The sequence below is a fragment of the Delphinus delphis genome, chromosome 4 (genome assembly GCF_949987515.2).
Source record: "Delphinus delphis chromosome 4, mDelDel1.2, whole genome shotgun sequence".
Taxonomy (NCBI): Eukaryota; Metazoa; Chordata; class Mammalia; order Artiodactyla; family Delphinidae; genus Delphinus; species Delphinus delphis.
Genome location: NC_082686.1, coordinates 1400589 through 1416968, shown reverse-complemented (window position 1 = coordinate 1416968; position 16380 = coordinate 1400589). Strand labels below are relative to the sequence as shown.

At 52.4% G+C, this 16380-nt stretch overlaps 1 pseudogene; it reads left to right on the top strand.

The window, feature by feature from the left end:
- Window positions 1–5020, top strand: part of LOC132423908 (olfactory receptor 1571-like) — a 39673-nt pseudogene extending 34653 nt beyond the window's left edge.
- The last annotated feature ends 11360 nt before the right edge of the window (window positions 5021–16380 follow it).

Here is a 16380-nt window from a genome sequence, read left to right as displayed (position 1 = left end):
GAGGCATATCATTCAAGAATACTCTTCATAATAAAAGAAGACTTTTAAAGATGTCACATTAGATCTCAAGAAAAATGAACACCCCACGGCACTGTCAATACTAAGATACCTGGGAATTTACTAGACTTAAAATAATTAAAAAACAAATCTTTGCTCAGCAGCCCAGTAAGAATATGGAGTTAGTTATAAAGAGAAAAAAAATCAGTCTGCCCTCAGACTTCTTCACAACAGTAACTGACACCAAATGGTACCAGAGTGACACCCCTGAGATCCTCAGGGAAAGCCAGCGTGAACGCAGTTTTATATCCAGCTAAATTGTCGTCAGTGAGAGCCAACTAACCACTTCTCGGTGCAAAAGCTCAGGAGATGTTATTCCTACAAGCTAGAATGTAAACTGCAGCCAACTAGGAAACGAACTTTAAAACATTGCCAAATATGGCTAGGACAAGTTTGTAAGAATGTAAGGTCATAAATTTCTGACCACAGAGAAACTGTGATGCTAACAATGGTGTGGAGTGAAAAGGAGCAAGGAGCTGGGAAATCGGAAAAGTGTGCTGATTTCCTCATCTTTACAGCCAGGGGCTAAAAGACATTATTTACAATTGATAGAGCAAATGATAGAGGCGCAGGTGTGTTTGACAGCGAGTGGTAAGCACTAAGCGAGACGATGGGTTATGGAGGGGCGGGGCGAGCAAGGAACCGCTGCGTCACTCAGTGCTCTGCTCACGGTGGCGCTTGGTACATATTGCTTAGAGATAGGAGAATACACTAGCAGCAAACACAGAAGCTAATTACTCCAAATTTAGAAATAAAATTAATACCTCCAAAATTGTTCTCAAAATATTAGGTGTTTATTTTACCCAAAACGTGATGAGAGTAAGAAATATTGTCTGCGTGTGTCACCCCTTTCAGGCTGATCTTTTTTATTTCGTATCCAAACCCGATGGTGGTAAAGGCTGGAGAGCCAGAAGCAATAGCAAAAAAGACACTTCCATTTTGTGATTATATAGTTTTACAATCAGAGGAGCTCGATAAAATAGGATTTCAGAGTTGTTTTATCTTTTCACTAAAAATTACGTTTCTTAGGCCAACATGAGGTTGGATGGTTAACTTTCAAGGTTTTTCTGCAGAATACCTCTCAACATCTAAAAATCCCTAAGACTGAAGAACTGGCTGTCTGCTACACTAAAACCACGAGATGGCTTTCTCAAGCTGGTTGTGGACCCCAAGCACTCCACTGTGAAAAGAAAGCAAACCCCTAAAATAAGTTCCCATCACTAGATGATATATTCCTTTGGTAAGAAATAACTTGCAAGGAAAATTCCATATTCGATGGCTGCAGTTTTAAATTTTATTTTGGGTTCTCCATATTAAAAGCATGTTGAGTGGAAATTGTCACCGATTAATAATAAGGTAATTATTATGCTTACAAACTAAATTTATCTTCTTCTGATCAGGCTTTCCCACCGAAGGTCCTTCAAATTGAGAGCAACTTAGATAAGAGTGCTGGTTTCTCCTCCTTGCTTTGAAATTCTCTTCAATTCTCGATGTTGGCAACTATGAGACAGACGATCCGCCCACCTTGCCCCCATGCAGCCTGTTGTCAGGAAATATCACGACCATCTGGGCAGGATTCGGACGCTCTCTGCAGAGAACGCCAGACATCGGCCCATCTGGTGAACAGCTAGACTCGCTGGTTGAGGTGATTTTCACATAGTTTTTGTACAAACTGAAAATGCAGTGTTCGATTACAAAAGAATTTAGAAAAATAAGTGTGATTAGAGCAAAGCTGTGCAGGGATCAAAATAAAAATAATAATAATAAAAATACCAGGAGAGCACGTTGGAAGAAAAACAGGAAAATTTGTTTAAAAAAACTAAAAGCCGTTCAAAGAAATGCAATGTTGGCCACAGAAGTTCTTTTTAGAAACCACATCTTCAGTTCAACGTTTTTATGGTATTTACATTAATTTTGGTTGAAAAGAACCACATAGATAATACTTTCAGTAATTTTTGAGTCTAAAATAATTATGCTTCTCTGTATGCTCATAAAATAACAATACTACCTGTATTTGCTGATTTAAAGGAAAAAAATAGTTCGTAAGTGCCAAATGTGCGTCTAGAAATTCCCTGGTTTCTTGCTGTCAGTGGCAGAGTTAAAGTGACCCACTGCGTCTGTATGAATCTGTACCTGCGTCATTGCCAAATCCAAACTCGTCTTAATCATTTTTATTCTAGAAAGCACTGGAACTTCTCAAGTGTATAAATAGTCATCTGTCAACAATGCATGCAGGCGCTGCTTCACAGACCCAGCCGCCCTTCTCCTGGTCCACCGTCTGGGGACATCACTCAGCCTCCTTGTGGCCGGTGGGCTCTGACTGAGTTCCAGCTGACAGCCGAGCAGCAGGGACGCAGCACCTGCAGAGGCTGCTCCCGCCCCGCTTCCCTGCGGCAGCCCGGTGGCCCTGGGGAGACAGAGGAGCCTCTAGTAGCTGGTCCCTGAACGCCTGCGTGGAGGAGGGATCCTCTGTCCCTCTACTCAGACATCCACCCCGCGCCCTGCCCGCCCATCAGCTAGAGCCTCTTTCCACTTTATACTCAGGCAGTAAATACGCTTCTCTGTGTTTGTGCCTTTGAACAGTTCGGGGTCTGTTTGTTTCTGCGGTCAGCCTACCCCAGTGCACCCAGCGAGCGGTTAGGTTTCGTCTCACACCTTCATCCTGAAATATCGCTCAGCGTCCCTGGTTTCTGTTCACCTCCTGATGTTAGCTTCTGTTCCGTAATGGGAGCTGGTTTAGAAGCGTTCTTCCCGGACACCGAGCTTTTGTTCCGAACACCCTGTCCTTGTGGTGGTTTCCCGGCAGCGATGATTAACTCTGCTTCGCGGAGGCTCTGTCACACTCGCCACGTCCCTCTCCATCCTGGGATCTGACGGTGGGTGTCTGCCAGAGCTCCCGCTCTGACCTGCTATGGCCGCTCCAGAACATTCCGTCGCGGGGGCGTCTGAGCTCACAGCAGGTGCTCAGACTCCATTTGGATGTGCTCGGGGCGGAGCCTTTACTCAGCTGTACGTCCTCCAGCCCAGGGAGCTTGCCAGGCCTGTCCCTCCAGGAGGCTCCACTCGGAGCAGGTGATGGGACAGCAGACTGCAGAGGCTGGCTGTCCAAACCACGCTTCCAGAGAATTGAGACCTAGGGCGTGGAATACGGGAAACATTGTCACTTTTGCTATACAAGCTCTACCTATTAATTGCATAAAAACATACAATTAATAAACAAAAAGTAGAAAAAGACACAGCTCCATCACACAGAAAAACGACTGACATGTCTGTATCTGCACGAACACACAGAACTATGCACACTGTCCTGTAGAGTCCGGGGATGCCATGTGTGGTCTCTCCTATACAATTTTTCATGGAATAACTATATCACTAGCAGTTTTCAAGATCAATGATGTAGATCTACTGCGTCATTGTAATAGTGTTGAGAATGACATTGTTTTGAATACATAAAATTTATAGATTGATCCTGTATTGTTGAGCACTTATTTGCTCTGATTTTAGCTCTAATAAGAATGCTGTGCAAACACTGTCGGGCGTATATTTGGGGCACGTCTCTCATTATATCCTCAGGATTAATTCTAAGAAGTCAGAGAGATTTTTTGGTGGATTTTATCAATGTATCCCACAGAAACAAGGGGCAAAAGCTCCGATGTCCACCATGTTCCCTCCACACCGGGAATGACATCCTTTTTAACGCCTGCTAATCTGATCACTGAAACGCGGTCTATTTACCGTTTTATCTATGGCGTTGAGCTATTTTCACATAATTGACCACTTGCTGTTCTTCTTGTTAATTGCCTGTTGCCTTATCATCTGTTTTTTCTTAGTCTTTTTTAAATTGATATATAGACGTCCTTTAAACAGCAAGACGTTAACCCTTTGTTTGTTCTACTTGCCGCAAATATTTCTCCCAGTTTGTCATATGCCTTTTCACTTTGTTTGGGTTTTTGTCGTTGTTTGTTTCAATCTGTCAGTCTTTCTTCCCGCCCTGATTTATGCCTTTATCCTCAGTAGTTACCATAACGGTGTCAGGTACTCTGTGTTTACGTCTGTGTTTGATTTTTACGTTCAGCTCTTTAAATCTTGGACACTTTTCTGGTTCACGGTGCAAGGTGAATTCCCTGCCCATGGAATACATGAGGGACCCTCAGAAGCTGGTAGACTTCAGGGAGACCCCACCCCTCCTGCCCACAAGGCAGGCGCGCACGCTGGTGCTGTGGTGACGGGACCAGAGCCTGCTCGTGTCTCCCTGGGCTGCACCTCCCTCTCGGTAGGTAAATCCACCCACCCTTAAGTGGGGATTGTATTAGAAATGTTGTTGCGGAGCTTAGCCTTAACTTTATGTAGATATAGAACTGTTTCATTACATACAATCTCAAATTAATTCCATTCCTCCAAGGGCGAGACCCTGGACCCCGGCTGTGGGTCGTTTAAGAGAGGATGCTTTATCCAGACATAGAGCAAAGTTATTAGCTACGAAGGATGCGTCACACAGATTTATTTTCTCACATTCTTTGCAGTGTTGGACATCTTTCGCCTGACACTATGGCCTGTGACCACTCTGTGGCCATCTGCCACCCCCTGCACTGCACAGTCGTCATGAACCGCTGGTACTGTGGACCGCTGGTACTGATGTCCTGGATCATGAGTGTCCTGAATTCCTTGTTACAAAGCTTAACGACATTACGACTGTCCTTCTGCACAAACTTTGAAATCCCCCACTTTTTCTGTGAACTCAGTCAGATGATCCAACTTGGCTGTTCTGACACCCTTCTTAATAACATAGTGATGTATTTTGCAGCCGTCCTGCTGGGTGGCGGTCCTGTTTTTTGGTATTTTTTGTTCATATTCCAAAATAATTTCCTCCATACGTGGAATTTCATCAGCTCAGGGGAAGTATAAAGCATTTTCCACCTGTGCAAAAAAACCCCAAACCAAAACAAAAGACAAGATGTTCTGAGCTGCAGGTGCCTGGGGACCCCAAGGACCTCATGGCAGGAAAACAACTGGCAAAGAAAGTGCCCCAGGGAGGGGAAACCTCGAAGGAAGATTGGAGCCCTCCAGAGACTGTCCATTAAACAGAAAAACATCCTTCCGACGCCAACTTGGCTCCGCAGCCTGGATGGTAACAGACAAAAGCCTAGTAACCAAACGGGCGGGCGTCCAGGAACTCTAATGCAGCCTCAGCTCATCGACCGGGGTGGACACCGGAGGTTCTAGGAGCTACTGGGTCATAAGACTCTGCTCAGTTTATCATCTTAAGACGATGAGCTGAACTCTCACACGGAGCCGGCTGGAGCGAGTCCATGCACCGCCGGACGACGAACAGGCGAGTCCTTCCATCCCACAGACCTGCTTCGGGCCGAGACGGAGGAAATGGCATGAGGTCCTGGGCAACTGTCGTGCTGTCTGCAGAAGGAGGACGGGAAACAGTGGCCGGGCCGTGACCAGGATGGGAACAGCACTGCTGGGTGGCCGCCGCAAGGCCAGCATCTCCCAGCACAGCTTGCCCAGCTGGCCGCGCTCCTGTCCCTGGTCTGCCGGCCTTGGCCGAGCTCTCCTCTCTTCACTTGCCTGCAGTGCCTCCCGGGGACCCACCTTGTTGGGGGTGATTAAGCAACTCGAGGTTTGCTGCCTACACCTCTCCCTGGACTCCTGCAGGCGCACCTGTGTTGGTCAGGGCTCCTCAGAAACAACAGGGTGTGTATACAGAGAAAGAGGTATTACAAGGATGGGTCCACGTGAACGGGGAGGCCGAGAAGTCCCAAGACCTGTGGGGTGGGTCGGCGGGCTGGGACTCACGAGAGTGGGTGCTTTAGTTCACGCCAAGGGTGGAGAAGGGTCGATATCCTGTTTCAGAGGACGTCCGGCAGGAGAATTCTTTCTAACTCGGGGGAGGTCAGTCTGATGGGACGAGGAGGACAGTCTCAGTTCACAGATTTAAATGTTAATCTCATCCAGAAACACCCAGAATAACGTCGGACCAAAGACCTGGGCACCCCATGACCCAGTCAAGTTGACACATAAAATTAACCGTCACAGCACCCAACTACCATCGAGTCCTCTGCATCTAGATGCTACCAGGCACCTCCAAGCCAACAAGTCCACGATGAGCGTCTGCCCCGCTCCCCAAGCCCACCGCAGGGAGCAGCTGTCCCACTGGCCCCTCACTCATGCGGGAGCCTGGGACCCACTCTCCACGCTTGTTTCTTGCTCGCCCAGCGTCCAAGCTGTCAGCACATGTTGGTTCTACCCCCGAAACACCCAGAATCTGGCCTCTTCTTGGCGTCCCCCTGCCCCGCCCCCTCGCCTCGTGGCACAGATGGTGAGCTCTGCGCTGAGAGCCACGTTCCCAGCCTCTGCTAGAGTGCACTGCAGCTGCCCCCGCCAGAGCCCCTCCTCCCAGGCCCCTGCACCCGCTGGCCCCATGGGAAGTGGGCAGCAGGGGGGTGCCCACTCCTGGCCTGGCCCATCCGTCCCCATCGGACAGTGGAGGCACCCAGGGGAGTCCTGGCACTGCAGACCCCAGCAGCCTGGGATCCCGAATGGCTGCGTGGAGTGCTCGCCGTCCGAGCCCGAGTGTGTCTACTGCAGCCGGAGCCACCTGAGCGAGCAGGTCGTCAGTCGTCCCCACACCCTCCGCCCCCCACCCTCCGCATCAGCATCACAGTCTGATCTTGAAGTCCTCCCTGCAGCGTTGGTCACACATTAACTCAGAAGCCCTCCCCCAGCTCCTTGCTTCGCTTCTCTGCTTCAAGCATCTGTGCTGCGCCCTCACCAGTGAGAGCCGGTGTGTGGGCTCTGTGTTTGTGTCTGTCTCTCCTTGAGGAAAGGACCGAACCTCCAGCCACCCCCATCCCCGCCCCCCATGAGCTCGGGAGTGTATTACTGGGTGAGAAAGCAAGGTGAGAAGTTTCAGCACAGCAAATCGTGACCAGGACCACCCTGGAGGCCCAAGGCGGTGCCAGGCAGGGAGCCGGGGGTGAGTGGGGCGGGGGAGGAACAGCTCCTGGGTAGGATGGTAATGCATCCCTGCCTGGTGGTTTGGGAGGGCAGAGGGGAGGGTCCTCCTGGCCTGGGGGGAAGCTGTTAGCAAGAAGCCATCTAAACCAAAAGCCATCAGAGGGGCTTCCCTGGCGGTCCAGTGGCTAAGACTTCACCTTCCAATGAAGGGGGTGTGGGTTCGATCCCTGGTCGGGGAGCTAAGATCCCACATGCCTTGGGGACAAAAAACTCAAAGCATAAAACAGAAGCAATATTGTAACAAATTCAATAAAGACTTTAAAAATGGTCCACATCAAAAAAAATCTTTAAAAAAAAAAAGCAACACCCATCAGAGCGTTAAATCTTCAGAATCTTCAGAGCACGTAGCCTCCACGGGCACAGAGTCCGAAAGGCAGGGGGCGGGGCCAGGCCGGGCTCACGTGGTCCAGGAGAGGTTGGGCTCCGCGGGGAGCAGGCCAGGCCAGGCCACCCCTGCTTTAAGTCAGAGAAGGACATCCCAGCAGGATCCACGTGGACACAGGGGGAGCCACGGACACCCACGGACCCAGCTCTCGCGAGCTCCTGGGTTTGAGATCTCTCCATAATAAAGAATGGGAAGGTACGACAATTCAAACAAGGGAATTCACTTCCAGCCATGATGGAGGAATAGGGACCAAATTTGCCCCCTTGCTTGGAACAACTGAAAAACCCAGGAGAGACAAAATACATGAAACAATGGTTCTCAAGGTTGGGGTCAGACAAGGGTCAGACAAGGAAGGACAGCCATCCCCGAGAGACGGGAGACCCTGCGATGCCCCGGGCTGCGGTGAGGGGAGGGGAGAGGCCCAAGGACAGGTTGACCTGAGCCGTCTCTGCAAACCTTTGTGACCAAAACCTACGGCATCCTCAAACAGAGCCCTTGAGAGCTATGCTGATGTGGAGCCCAGGGTGGGGGCCCTGGACTGTTTGAGCTCAGGGTGGTCCTCAGGGAGGGGCTGGGCCAAGGGGAGGGGCTGGAAGCCCCTTTCATTCCACCATCCCCCCCCCCCCCCCCCGCCTTGTGTTTTGTGCAGGGGTCCTCCCCTCCCAGGAGCAGACCACCGCTCCGGGTGAGCCCAGGGAATGCGGCCAGCAGAGCCTGCATATGGTGCCGGCGGCCTTGGGTGGGGTGGGGGCGGGGAGGAGGGCCAGCTCTAAAGGGAGGGGTTGCCAGGGAGGCCAGAGCAGCGGTGCAGGAACGGAAGGGCCACGCTGCTCTCTTCCTCCTCCACCCTGCCGGTGGGTCATGGCCAGGGCGAGACATGTGAGCCCAAGTCTGCCATCAGGTTGGGCAGGAAAGTGCACCTGTCGGGACTGCCCAGAGCGTTCTTCTCATCCCTGTGGGCGCCCTGAGCCCCCTGGAGATGCAGGGGGGCACGGCGTGGAGACAGCCCAGGGTGGCAGTGCTGTGGCTCCGGAAAAGGAGGTGGCTGCAGAGCTGAGACGACACTGAAGAAGAATCCCAGGGACAGAGGGCAGTGCAAGGGCGACTTCCAGGCACAAGCTGCAAGGGCAGGGCAGGAGCAGCCGCTGCCCCGCTGCACAGGCGAGGCGTGTCCCGCATCCTGTGCCACGGGCCCAGTGCCTGCACCTCACGGCGGTGGCAGCGCCCAGCCTGCCTCAGTCAGACGCTGTGAGCCGAAGGCTCTGCTGAGCTGCTGGGACAAGAACAGTCACATTCAACTCCTTTCTGCCGAGTGCCCTGAGCTGGGTGGCACACCCAGCACGGGAAGCCCGCCCTGCAAACAGTAAGGCTGGTGCCACGCTCCCACGTACTGAGAGGTCTGCTACGGAAAGCCCTCTCCAACCCAGACTTGAGTCACCCGCTTCCACCTCTGGGCTCCTTGAATCTCAAATGAGCCATGAGAAGAACAAAACAAAAAGCCATTTCTTTACTGTCGACGTGAAGACAAAACCCCAGAGCTGACCTGGGGGGCAGAGACGGCTCCGCTTGTCGACGGTTATCTCTCTTCCTGCACCTTCTGGCCTCCTCTATTCGTGGAAGGCCAGGACTGAGCTGCAGCAGAATGAAAGGAAACGCGGGACGGCAGGCGTTCTCGGCAGAGCGGGGACGGCAGCTGCTCCAGAAATCCTGAAGGAAAAATGGTTTCCCATGAAACATCTGCTTGTCAGAGAGGCAAATGAGAGGCAGTTTTAGGAAAGATCAGTGTACCAAGCACTCGTTTGCAGACAGCCACTTCCTTCTTCCCCCTCCTCCACCCAAGGTCATCTGGGTGACCTTTTAAAATTCTTTTTGAGAATAGTGACTTGGTTGTTTTTTATAGGAGGGATGCATGCACATTGTAAAGAGTCAAACAATTCCAAAGGTTACGAGAGAGAGCAAAAACAAACAAAAAATTCACTGCCAACCCCACGGCCAGAAATACCCCTTGTTCTCGTCGGGGGAAGCAGGTCCCGTGCAGACCACCGACAGACTGGCCGCTGGGTTACACAGGTGGATAGGCAGAGGGATAGAGCGCAAGGACCTTCGCTGGTTTTAACAGAAGAAAGAGAAATCGAGCGAAATCGAAGACTGCTAAGCTTCACGTAAATGAATCTTTGTCACAAGAGATTATCTCTGAAAGATCCTCCAAAGAGAACCAGAAAAGCCCCAAATAAAAAGACTCCAGGTTGGGACCAGCTTTCCCTACCACACAGCACCCCTGTCAGGTGTGTGAGTAGACAGCCAGACCTAGGATGGAGGAGAAATCGGAAAAAGGCCCATGTACATCAACGAGTTAGTATATGGCAAAGGAGACCTCTCACATCCCTGGGTCAAAGTGGATTTTAATAAACGGTGTGGAGCGTGGGATGGGCTTTGGGAGAGAGTAAAGTAAGTCCACCCCCGGGGCGGGCGCGAGTGGTGGAAGAAACGGGTGAGGGAGGTTAAAAGGTAATGGAAAAAAAATGAAGAAAGAAAGAAGTACAGCCAAGCTTCCCAGAAGAAAGAACAGTCTTTCTCGGGAAACTTCTTTGGAAGTCGTACGGTCCAATTTTCTTCCATGTAAGGGAAGACAAGGACAAGCGTGTAACAAGAGGTATTTAGAGACAACCTAAGGGTCACTTGTCACACTCCAGCTCCAGGACCACATCTGATGTAAAGTGACTATCAAATAGAGCCTTAAATATACTTATATATATATATATACACACACACACACACACACACACACACACACATACATATATGTGTATATATGTATATATATATGTGTGTGTGTATATATATAAAAATTAATTTAAAATAGCATTTCTGTATGCAGACTCCCAGGGAGACAATACATAGGGAGAAAATAACCAATCATATTAGAGGGGGGAAAAGGTAAAACAGTACTTAGAAAAAAAATGTTGGGTGCAGCTGGGAGTGAGGAGGGGACAGGGCAGGAGGAGGGAAGACAAGCCCGTGTGAAGATTCTAGGGAACCGTGAAAGATGCTGAGAGTGTGAACTAAGGCAATAGCACTGGGATGGGGGCTTGAGAAGGGGAGGGGTCTTAGCAGTTTTACAAAAGTAGAATGAATATGACTCGGCTACTGACGGAATGTGGGTGCTGAGGGAAAGGGTCGATCTGGGGACTGTTCTCAGGTGTTTGGCTTGGGTGGTCGAACAAAGCTACCATTGGTCCAGGCAGGACAGGAGAAGGGCAGGGGCTGGGGGAGGTAGGGAAGGATGGGAAGAAATGAGGAGTTCGGTCTGGGGAGGCTTATGAGGAAGAGGTGATCGGCCTACAAGGGGGTCTCCAGTACAGGGAGATGGAGACGGGGGAGTCCTCTGAACGCAGGTAGCACGGTGCACATGCACGTTTCACTTACGCAGATGCAGCCAACCCTACCCCTTTGGGGAAACAAAGGAAGAACAATAAGGATAGAGAAACCCAGTGATTATAAGGACACAATGGCTTTCCCCGTCATTCCTCATATAGCAAATATACCCTCCCCCACAAACACCAGACCCAGGAATGGACTTCTGGTGGAGGGGGACCTGGTGTGAAACAGGAAGCCGCACGAATACCGCACGACGACGTGGTGGTGAAGTTCTCTCTCACTTGGATGTAGGGAAGGGCTTTCTAACCAAGACACAAACAAAAGATTGATAAGTACGAGAATAAAATATAATATTTTTGCAGAGCAAGAAAACCCACCATGAACAAAAATCAAAACACAACTAAAAAACTAAGAGAAAATATTTGTACCATAAAGTTCTCATGAAGGACCAATAACCCTAATATATAAAGATCTCTTACAAATCGAGGGACAAAGGACCGAAAACCAGATAGAAAAAATAGGTTAAGACATAAAGAGACAATTCATGACGATGGACCTTCATCAGCTGAAAACTGCTCCCTCAGCCATGATTAACGAACACGAATTAGAGCAGCAGGGGGATGCCGATTCTCAGGTGTCAGACGGGCAAACCTTACGAGTGTGAGAACACATTCTGTGAGCACAGCTGTGGGACGCAGCCTCTCATACACTGCTGGTGGGAGTGCAACTTGCAGGCCCTTCCAGGGAAGTTTGGCGACACCGAACTACGCACACCCACTTGTGTTCAGACTCGCCTATTCCACTTCTAGGGAGCTGCCCTGAAGATGCCTCCAGCAAAAAGAAAATACCTGTGCACAAGGTTGTTCTACCACAGCCTTGTTTGTAACTGCAAAACCCTGGAGAAAACCTGAATGTACACACACGGGAGAGCGTCAAAAGGACCATGGACGGTCCCTGGTCTGCGTGACTCTAGGGCATGGCGATGGGACCAGAGCAAAGTGCAGAAGAGTGGTACGGTGCACTGCTCTCTGTGTGAGACGGCAGAGGGAGGGCAGGGGGCAAGGTAGCGGTGTGGGGAGCAGGGGGCACTGGGAGGGCAGAAGGGGGCAGAGGGGCAGCCAGTCCGTCGAGGCTGATTAGGGAGAGGGTGGGGGCATGGGGGGAGGAGATGGGGCTAGCCCAGACAGCTGTGTTCCAACTGCAGGGCTGTCCCCTCCCCGCCAGGTGTGTGATCAGGACACGTTACACGGGCCCCCTGGGGCTCTGTCTCACGAGCAGAACGGCTGGCCCATAGCAAGTGCTCAGCAGTGTGAGAGGCCAGGCCCTGGAGAGCAGGCGGGGTCTATATCCCTGAGCACACGCCTGGCCACGGTGGCCTGTGTCATCCGTGTGCGGGAGGTGGGTAGGTATTGGATTCATCTCTGTTGCCAGGGAAGTCCCTCATATGGTGTCCCTCGATGAATATTCCCCAAAATGAATTTCACAGCCCTAGATTCCTGCCACTGAAGAGGGAAACGCACTAGAAATTTAAAAAGGACCCCTTTACATGATGCCCAGAGCCCACCATCAAGTGGGTGAATCTCAAAGGGCTCTCAGTGCCTGACGTCGCGCAGCACCCAGCTCAGGGGCTCCGTGCTCGGTGCTCCATGCCGGGGGGCCGTGCTTGGGGTGTCCCACCAGGAGGACCCTGTTTGCAGTTTTAATGTTTTGTTGCTGCCATCTTGAATTTTGATCATTGTATTGTTGAATTTGTGTTTTGAAAATGACGCATGTGCAGGGCTGGAGCCTGGGTTCACCTGAAGGCACCCCTCCCACCACCTGCCCGCCCCCACCCAGTGCCACTGCCACCTTTGCTCTGTTGGGGACCTGGGCGCTGGTGTGGGAAGGGGTGCAGATGGGCACATGTGCCCAGAGTACCGAGCTGTCGGGCGAGGCCCCTGGTGCCTGTGATGGTCTGTGTTTGTCCTGCAACTCTTCCCACGCCTGAGGGGGCGTGACATTCAGTAGCAAATAATGAACACCATGACCAGGAGAGCGACAGAGAGAGACAGAGACAGAGAGACAGACAGAGATAGAGAGAGACAGAGGAGAAGCAGAGAGAGGGGGAGGAGAGGGAGAGCGACAGGCACAAAGAGACACAGACACAGACTTTGAAAGAAAGGAAAGCTCTCTCCCTGCTTCTTGAACAAGGGCCCCACATTCCCATTCTTCACTGGGCGCTGCAAGTTACATAGTCGGCCTGGCTATCAGGCATCAGAAAATATAAGCCGTCCTGCCAGGGTTTCCTCCTCTTGTGGTTTCCTGGGACCTGAGACGCCTGTGTCCCTCAGTAGCTCAGTTGTGGGCCCAGCGAGCGCTGCCAGCATCACGGCATCTCAGCTCTGTCCAGTGCAACAAGGCAAGAAAAAGAAATAGAGTAAATGTGTCTGCTTCTAGGCCACATTACTTAGATGTCGATGTAGAAAATCCTAAAGAACCTACTAAAAACCTTGGAATTAGTGAACACGGCAAGGCTGAAGGATACGAAGTAGCACAGCAAATCAGGTGCATTTCTATGTGCTGGCAAGAGAGAACAGGAAAGTTGGATTTTCTGTACCTTTTACAGAAGCAGCAAAAAACCGTAAAGAGCTTAGTAATGAATTTAACAAACAGATGTGTGGGACCTTTACCCTGAAAACTCCACAACAGTGCGCAGAGAGAGCAGCTAAATGAACAGGGTACTGAGCATGAGCACAGATGGAAGACGCAGCACTCAGGTCCACGCTCCCCGGAAGGACCGGTCTACACCATCCTCACCAAACCCCAGCAGGCTTCTCTGTAGAAACTGACGAGCTAGTGAATCCCACCAGCGCGAGTGGAGGTGCCGAGGACCCGAGTGGCCCCACAGTCCTGATGGGGTCTGGGGGGCGGCGGATGCAGCTGCATCTGGGGCAAAGCTACAGGAATCATGGCAGCTGGTGGCGGTGACAACACTCAGATCGGCGGAATAGGACAGAGTCCAGAAACAGACCCGCTCAGGGTCAGAGAGGAAAGGACGGCTTGACTTGAAAGGGACTTTCCGGGGGACAGTTGCTCTGATGTGACTGGGGCTCCGTCGAAGGTCGTCCTGCTGTGAGGCTGACCCTTCCCGTGTGAACCGTGTCTCCGTTCAGGGGCTCAGTGCTGGTGCCGGGGCAGGAGCCCTGCCAGGCATCACTGGGAGGGACAGAGGGGCTCGTTTTTTCCGGTAAACCCACTACAGGCTCTTTTTCGGGCGGGGTGGGGGTGGGGAGAGTGGAGTGATTGCTGTTTTAATGAATGTGTTAAGAAGTTTCTGTTACTTTCTAGAAATGTCTGATAATGACGCTGAAATCCTCCTGCCAATTAGCCGGTCGTGATGGAGGCTGACGGTGAGCGGGAGTGCGCCAAGCTGGGCACGTTCTCTTCACACCAGCACGACGGGGGCTGCGGGTTTCCTGAAGTAGCCGGTTCATAGCAAGAGCGCATCCTTGGGGCAGGGCAATGAGAGGGCAGACTGCCGCCCTCTCACTGCCCCCTTCTCCCTCCTCTTCCTCCCTTCCCTTCCCGGGGCAGGTGGGGGGCAGGCCTGGGATCCGAGGCCTGGAATCCCTGTGAAGGGGCTTCTCTGCAGTCCTCAGTTACAGAATGGTGGGCACGGCTAATGCCCTCATCCAAACCCACCTCCTGGGGTTCGTGTTAAAAACCGAAGCATAGGGCTTCCCCGGTGGCGCAGTGGTTGAGAGTCCGCCTGCCGATGCAGGGGACGCGGGTTCGTGCCCCGGTCCGGGAAGATCCCACGTGCCGCGGAGCGTCTGGGCCCGTGAGCCATGCCTGCTGAACCTGCGCGTCTGGAGCCTGTGCTCCGCAACGGGAGAGGCCACATCAGTGAGAGGCCCGCGTATCGCAAAAAAAACCCAAAAAAACAGAACCCCGAAGCATTAAAAACGGAGCTAAATAAAGTAAAGGCGGGGTGCACACAGCCGGCTCCGGCTCAGGGGATTGGGGGGCCGCCAAGCCCATCCAGACCGAAGGCACCTACTTACCAGCAACTGTGATCCGTAAGACAGTCAAGGAAAAAAAATGTGTTTTTCCACTTTGGGAAACAGTCAAAGCTTTTCTATTCCACCAAAAATAGAAGTGGAATTCTAGAAAGCAAAAATAGGTGGGCTTATCCATGTATGCGATTCTAACGAGTCTGCACAGCCGACCATGCTCTCATCTTTCTGGAATGTGTGCCTGCGTTTCCACCAGGCCGTGGACCAGCCGGAGGCGTCTGGGACCTGCCCTGGGGCTGTACCAGCTTGGCCACCCTGAACCCTCTCCAGGCCCTGGTTTCTTCGCCTCCCGTCCTCCCTGCTCTGAAGGCCTGGCCCGGGACCACGCGGGGCTGCAGGGGCCCTGCACTGCTCACAGGCCGGCGTCACCGGCTGGTCACGCCATCACAAGTGCCCGTGGTGGCGGGCGTTGGACAGGTAGCGACATTTTCCCATTAGGACTCTAGGTGGTTTAAAGTGCTGAGAGCCACGTCCACCTGGTGGTGCTGGAGGGTCTCTGCATACAGCCCCCCGAAGGCAGAAACAGTGACTTACATCTAAATGTACGCGTTGCCTAATAGTTCTTATGTTCAGCTTACATTTTGTTTTTACAGACTCTGTTAGGATATCGCCCACTTACCTTGATGATGGTTTAGAACAACCACTGAGGACAGTGCGGCCCAGAGAGGCAGACAGCCCGCTGGAGGGGCGACCTGTCCACCGGCAGGGGTGGCCCGTCCTCCACCGGCCAGGCTGCCTTCTCCCGAGGGCGTCCCCTCCTCCAGGCACAGTCCGGGGTTAGGACACAGCTACCGGGCAGGCAGGGCTTGGCAGGGCTGGCAGGAGGCCCGAGGCCCGAGCTTCCCCAGGCATCGTCCTTGAACAATGGTGCTTGCCCTGAGACTGGGGGTGAGGGGTAGGGCAGAGGGGCTCCTGGAGGGATGCTGGGGTGTCACAGGAACCCTGGAAGTGCTGGGCACACACTCCTCAGAGGCACAGGGAGCAGGTGGCACCAGGCCTCAGGCAGCGGCTCGGGCGCCATTACCCTGGGGTGTCCTGCCATCATAAGCTGTGTCCCCGAGCTCCCCACCTGTTGTCAACGGGTCGTGGGCCGACCGGCAAACAACAGCCTCTCGGTGACACTCTACCCCCCGCCCCGCCCAACGGCTCCCACTGACTCGGGCTCCCAGGCCCGGATGCAGGGTGTGAGGGGCAGAGCAGCCCAGGTGACCGTAAGGTGGCCAGTCTGGAGGCCACACTTGGAGGCAAACTCACGTAACTCACCCAGTCACAATCAATCATCAAGCCAAAGTGTTCAGAGCTGCCCTCTTCCATCCCTGCCTGCTGGCTGTATTCCACTGCGACACGGGAACAGCAGGGAAATGAAGAGACGAGATGGGCTTAATGACTCGCAACGAAGGGGCAAGACAGAGACTCCCTGAAGAGAAAACCACAGAAGCCAAGGCGGCTGGGCAGGGGTGAGGTCTGGAGTTTAGGGGG